Source organism: Phoca vitulina, unplaced genomic scaffold (assembly GCF_004348235.1).
Source record: "Phoca vitulina isolate PV1807 unplaced genomic scaffold, GSC_HSeal_1.0 scaffold18, whole genome shotgun sequence".
NCBI classification, from domain to species: Eukaryota; Metazoa; Chordata; class Mammalia; order Carnivora; family Phocidae; genus Phoca; species Phoca vitulina.
Window position 1 is genome coordinate 34,111,844 of NW_022589721.1, and position 6,080 is coordinate 34,117,923.

Genomic DNA, 6,080 nt, shown 5'->3' on the forward strand with positions numbered 1-6,080 from the left:
GGTGCTATTCCGAGTGTCGCTCGTGGGCGAGGGAAGCAACCGTACAGAACACGATTCTCCAGCGGTCCGGCGGACCCCGACGACACACTTCTCCGGAGGCAGGCACGCGCCCTCACGGCCCCCAGTGTGCCCAGGCGGCCCCGTCCCACTGAGGGCTGCAAGGGGCGGGCGGAGCACCAGCTTTCAGAACAGGTGTGAACAGGTGAGAGTGGGGCGGAGTCATTTACCCAGCGTGCCCTCGGACAGAGCCACCGCCTCCGGGCAGGCTTCTGGGATTGGAGGGGCTGGCGGCGGGGGGGCGGGGGTAGCACGCACCTCATGCCTTTCCACCTCTCAGAGTCCTGGGCTCTGGTCCAGGCCCCGGTGCTCCTGCCCTGAACGTCGGCAGCACATGCGCCTGAAGGAACTTTAGTCTGGGTCATGGCTTGACCCTGTGACACCAAACTAGGCCTGTGAATGTGGCCACAGCGCCCAGCAAGAGGGCCATCCTGTGATCCTTGGCCCATCGATGCCGAGGCAGGAGAGAGGCGGCAGCAGCGTGGCCTCCCGCTCCCGGGGAGAGCCGACGCCCGCCGCTCCGAGCAGGGGCGCCCCGGCCCGATCCCTGGGAGGGACGCAGCCCGAGGCTTCCGGGGGGCCCTGGGCACCACAATAGCGCCCGCGCTACCTCATCCAGAGGTGGTGCCCGCTGAGGGCCGTCAATGGAAAACCTCCCCAGGGTGGGACAGGAGTCCTGCCCACTCCGGAGCCCTGCCCGGCAACCTCCCCGGGGGTCTGGGAACACGCATGAGACAGCATCCCCTCGGTGTCTCTGCGGTCTGCCCACCAGCTCAGGATACATGGCTGTGGTTACCATCTGGTTATTTTTCAGATGACCTGCGAGAAAGGACGTGCGTGAAGCCCGAGGGGGGCGTGCCCTCAGGGTGGCCTCCATCGGCCGGGCCTGTGGGGGGAGCAGGTTGCTGCCCCAAAGAACCCCCCACGCCCCCCCCACGCCCCCCCCGCTGCCGCAGGTCGGAGCCTGATTTGCTCCTCTGAGTACCCGGCTGTGGGTGTGGGTGACCTCGGGGGAGGTGCAGCTTTAGCGCCCGAGGGCAGGGACAGCCCCCCTGCTGCCGGTTGGGCTGGGGGCGCACAGCGGCTTCTGACACAGCCAGGCGGCCGAGGCCGGGACTAGAGAACACCCGGTGAGTTCACCCCTACAGACACACGCGTGTTTGGAAGTACACCATCTTCCCAAACTGAGCTAACTTTACCCATATTCGATGGCAGAAACACGCACGCTGGCCTCGATTCGCCCCATCCTGCCAGAAGTCCTGTGGGATTGTAGGATTTGGTGTTGGGGTACTGAGTCAGGCAGAAACGATCCTCAAAGCTCATCATGACGAAGAGGACCTTGGCTGGAAATTAGCTCGGGAGGCCTATAGAAGCCATTAGCAAATGGCCACCCCATCAGCCACACGAGGAGGGAGAGGGCTTGCCTCCTTCCTCACCCAGGAGGCTGCGCGAGGCCTTCTAACCACTGTGGCGTCTGCTGCATCTAAAGGTCAGTGGCCAGGCAGGGGTTGGGGCGGGAGGAATAATAGACTCCAGCGAGTCTGAGTCATGGAAGGACCTTGCTGGTCAGTGTGGCCTCTGAGGACCCGAGGACCACAACATAAACAGAAGCTCGACCCCGCGACCCTGCAGCTGGCTGGGCTGACCACGTCCCTCCGGAAGGGCAGGTGTCACTGACCAGCATTCCATAAGCACAGCCGGAAGCCGGAACCTGCAAATATCTGTGCTGCTCCACCTGGGGGTGGCTCGTCCACAAGCCAGAAGGGACACGGCTCTGGCTGAAGGACCACCTCCCAGCGGCGCCCCACTTCCCGGGAGCTGGAACATGAGTGAAGGTCATTTCTGCCCCGAAGGAACGGAAATGATGCTGTAATTTCAAGTGTCATGTAGCAGACATCATTTTAATCTCTCTGCCACAGGCGTACGGTATAACAAAAGGCTTATAAAATTACTGATGAAATTAAATGAAGGGGGAGAAAAGCAGGCTGGTGCCAACAATGACAGCGGGAGGAGAACGTGTCTAGGGAGGCTATTTGGAAACTGTGTCAATGCAGCACCTCTGAAAACAGATCAGACGGGAAGCAAGGAGCATTTGGCCTTTGAAAAATCCCACACACAATTAAATGCTTCCATCGACACATACGAAATCCTGACATAATCGTTGAGGGCAAGGATACAGTGTGATGGAGCCCCGGCCCCACTCCCTCCCCTCTGCCGGCAGATACCAGCCCTCTGCTCCCAGCTGGCTTCGCAGGGACTCAGCGCCTCCCACGGAACCAGGAACCCAGCTGGAATAGAGCATGCACACATGCATCACACCGTCAGTGATGGGGGCTGGAATTCTTCCCTACTAAATATTCCATTTCTCACTGGAAGTTCTGATCATGTTTAGGCAACTGTTACAAAAGTGAGGAATCTAACAAGTGTCCCCCTCCTGGCCACAGAAGAAAGCAATGTTTAGCCGCTTCATGCCCCAAGCAAGGGGCAGGCAATGGGGGCCCTGCAAACCAACTCCAAACACTCCAGCCCAGTTCTTGAGCCCCGATTGTTTAAGGCAGATGTTTCCATGGACCTTCCTTGGCTGCAAATATTGTCAATTCTCATTATTCAAGATAGTTTTGTTCTATGACGGCACCGCAAACACTGCATTAGTGAACACTAGACATTGCTCCGAGGGGAAACGCAGGGTTAGGCCCCCTGCAAGCCTCTGGCCACATGTGTTCATCAACCAATCAATATGTAAATATTTGCAAACCATCTACTAAGGGGTTAATATCCAAAATATATAAAGAACTCATACAACTCAAAAGCAAAAAAAACCCCAAATAATCCAATTACAGACATTTTCCCAAAGCTATGCAAATAGTTAACAGATACAGGAAAAGGTGCAGGACATCATTCGTCATCAGGGAAATGCAAATCAAAACCTCAGTGAGATCCCACTTCACACCTGTCAGGTTGGCTGGTATCACAGACAAGAGAAAGCAAGTGTTGATGAGCATGTGGAGAAGGGGAACCCTCACGCACTGTTGGTGGGAATGCAAACTGGTGCAGCCACTCTGGAGAACAGTATGGAGGTTCCCTAAAAAAATTAAATACAGAACTACCATATGATCCAGCAATTCCATCTGGGTATATATCCGCAGGAAATGAAAAGAGGATCTTGAAGAGATGTCTGCACCCATGGACATTGCAGCAGTATTCACCATGGCCAAGACATGGAAACAAGCTAAGTGTCCTTGGATGGATGGATGGATGGAATAGATGTAGTGTATATAAACAATGGAATATTACTCAGCCATAAAAAGAAAGGAAATCATGCCATTTGCAACAACACGGACAAACCTAAAAGACATTATGCTAGTGAAGTCAGACAAAGAAAAACAAATACTGTATGATTTCTCTTATAGGTGGAATATAAAAATAACTTTTTAAAAAACCAAGTTCACAGATACAGAGAACAGATTGATGGTTGCCGGAGGCAGGGGGATACAGGATGAGAGAAATGGCTGTGCTGTTTTGTTGGCTTTTTTGGCTTAAATAAATTGTTTAGGGGCGCCCGGGTGGCTCAGTCATTAAGCGTCTGCCTTCGGCTCGGGTCATGGTCCCAGGGTCCTGGGATCAAGCCCCGCATCGGGCTCCCTGCTCACAGGAAGCCTGCTTCTCCCTCTCCCACTCCCCCTGCTTGTGTTCCCTCTCTCACTGTGTCTCTGTCAAATAAATAAATAAAATCTTAAAATAAATAAATAAATAAATAAATAAATAAATAAATAAATAAATTGTTTATCTTTTTTTTTAAGATTTTATTTATTTATTTGTCAGAGAGAGCACAAGCAGGGGGAGCGACAGAGGGAGAGGGAGAAGCAGGCTCCCTGCTGAGCAGGGAGCCCGACATGGGACTGACCTTGAGATCATGACCTGAGCTAAAGGTAGATGCTTCACCGACTGAGCCAGCCAGGCGCCTCTGTTTATCTTTTCTTTTTTTAAAAAAAGTGGTGAAGTCCTGGACGAGGGTCGTAGCAATGGGAAGAAAGGGCTGGGGAGGTTCTGGAACCTCTGGAATCGAGCAGCAGCTGGATGTAAGTCCGAGAAGGAGAGGAATGGGGACCACTCAAGGCTCGGAGTTACTGGGGTAATGAAAGTGGCTTTTAAATTTAAACAAAGGATTCTTACTGCCAGGAAGGGAAGTCCATTTGCTTACTCTAGTGGGACTTACTCTACTCCCCTCGGGGCAATGTCCCGCAACAGCCAGCTAGCAGGGCAGAGCGCAGGACAGGTGGCGTGAGGCTGACGGCGCGGCAGCTCCAAACCTCAGGCCCCCCAGACTGGCTGTAAGGACGACCTGAATGTGGGGGCGTCCAGACCACTCTCCAGCCTCACAGCCAGCCCCCTGCTCCCCCAACCTCCTGCGCACGTTTCCTGCCACCACACAACAGCCGCGGGAGACTGAGCGTGGCTGAGGTCCCCCTGCAGCCTCACCTTCAGGCCACAATGTGCTCCAGCCTGCACCCCCTGTCTCCACTGCCTGGTGTCCGGGAGCCCCATTCTTTCTTTCTGTTTTCCATGTCAGACGGGCAATGTGCCGAGGTCATAACAAGGTTTGAGGGAGGCACATGTGAAGGGTGTGAACACCCAATCATCACGCTTACGAACTACAGAGGGGTCCCTGGAGCCCCGTCCTAAGTCCAACCTGGGAGTGGAAGGGAACGCAGCTCTGAACCCACGTACTGGGTGAATGGCGTCCCCCAAAGCTCATGCCCACTGGGAACCTCAGCATGTGACCTTATTTGGAAATAGGGTCTTTGCAGGTGTGATTACAGTGAGGCTTGCAGTGAGACCATTCCCGACCGGGGCGGGTTCTAAATCCAATGGGAGTGTTCTTGTCAGAGACAGAAAAGGACCCACAGAGACCGGGGAAGAGACCCGGCAGAGACAGAGCAGAGACCGAGGGACGTGGCCACAAGCCAGGGACACCAGGAGCCCCAGAAGCTGGAAGAGGCAGGAAGCATCCTCCCCCAGAGCCTCCAAGGGAGCATGGTCCTCCAACACCCCGATCTCAGCGTCTGGTCCCCAGACTGTGGGGGTGGTGCTTTGTTACAACAGCCCAGGACACTGACAGCATCCCCACAGCTGAGGCTCAGACATCAAGGTCTCCAGAGCCTGTCCTAAGGCCAGCTGCCCTCCACAGCCTTCTCCCACCTCCAGCTCTGCCCCTGGCCTCTGCAGGTCCAAGGCCCCTCAAAACCCCATTCTCCTCCCCAAGGAAGCCTCCTTTTGGGGGCGCCTGGGAGGCTCAGTCGGTTAAGCGTCCGACTCTTGATTTTGGCTCAGGTCATGATTTCAGGGTCGTGAAATCAAGCCTGCATCGGGCTCTGAGCTGGGCATGGATCCTGCTTAAGATTCTTTCTCTCCCTCTCCTTCTGCCCCTCCCGCCCTGCTTCTCACTCTCTCTCTCAAAAAAAAAAAAGAAAAAAGGAAGGAAGGAAGGAAGGAAGGAAGGAAGGAAGGAAGGAAGAAAGAAAGAAGAAAGAAAGAAAGAAAGAAAGAAAGAAAGAAAGAAAGAAAGAAAGAAAGAAAGAAAGAAAGAGAAAGAAAGAAAGAAAGAAAGAAAGAAAGAAAGAAAGAAAGAAAGAAAGTGAAAGAAAGAGAAAGAAAGAAAGAAAAGAAAAAGAAAGAAAGAAAGGCATTCATTCACCAAGGTTTATAGGCCCCTTGAGCGAAAGTCAACCTCGCCATTCGCTGGGACGTGATAAGCCTCCCTGCCCCTGGGGACAGCATTTACAGCATAAACGGACAATGTTCCCCCAGGACAATGACTCCCATCCACCTGAAGGGATGGAAGAGACGTCTGGGAGGCCTCCCACTTACCAGCTCAGAGCAGACAAGTGACATGTTCAAAATGTGAGGTGCGTGACACAGACATGAGTGTTGAGGAGTTTGCTGTTTTGTTTCACGTGAGGTATTTCTGATACTTCAGGGACACAAAACCAAATTTTACTCATGGTCTTTGGTCTGCAACACCC

At 53.7% G+C, this 6,080-nt stretch overlaps 1 non-coding gene across 1 annotated transcript; it reads right to left on the reverse strand.

Annotated features, from left to right (window-relative positions):
• Positions 1 to 4,621: 4,621 nt before the first annotated feature.
• LOC116639649 lies at positions 4,622 to 4,721 on the reverse strand. The gene has a single exon (XR_004300896.1). It is a non-coding gene; the product is annotated as a small nucleolar RNA U13 (small nucleolar RNA).
• Positions 4,722 to 6,080: the final 1,359 nt, after the last annotated feature.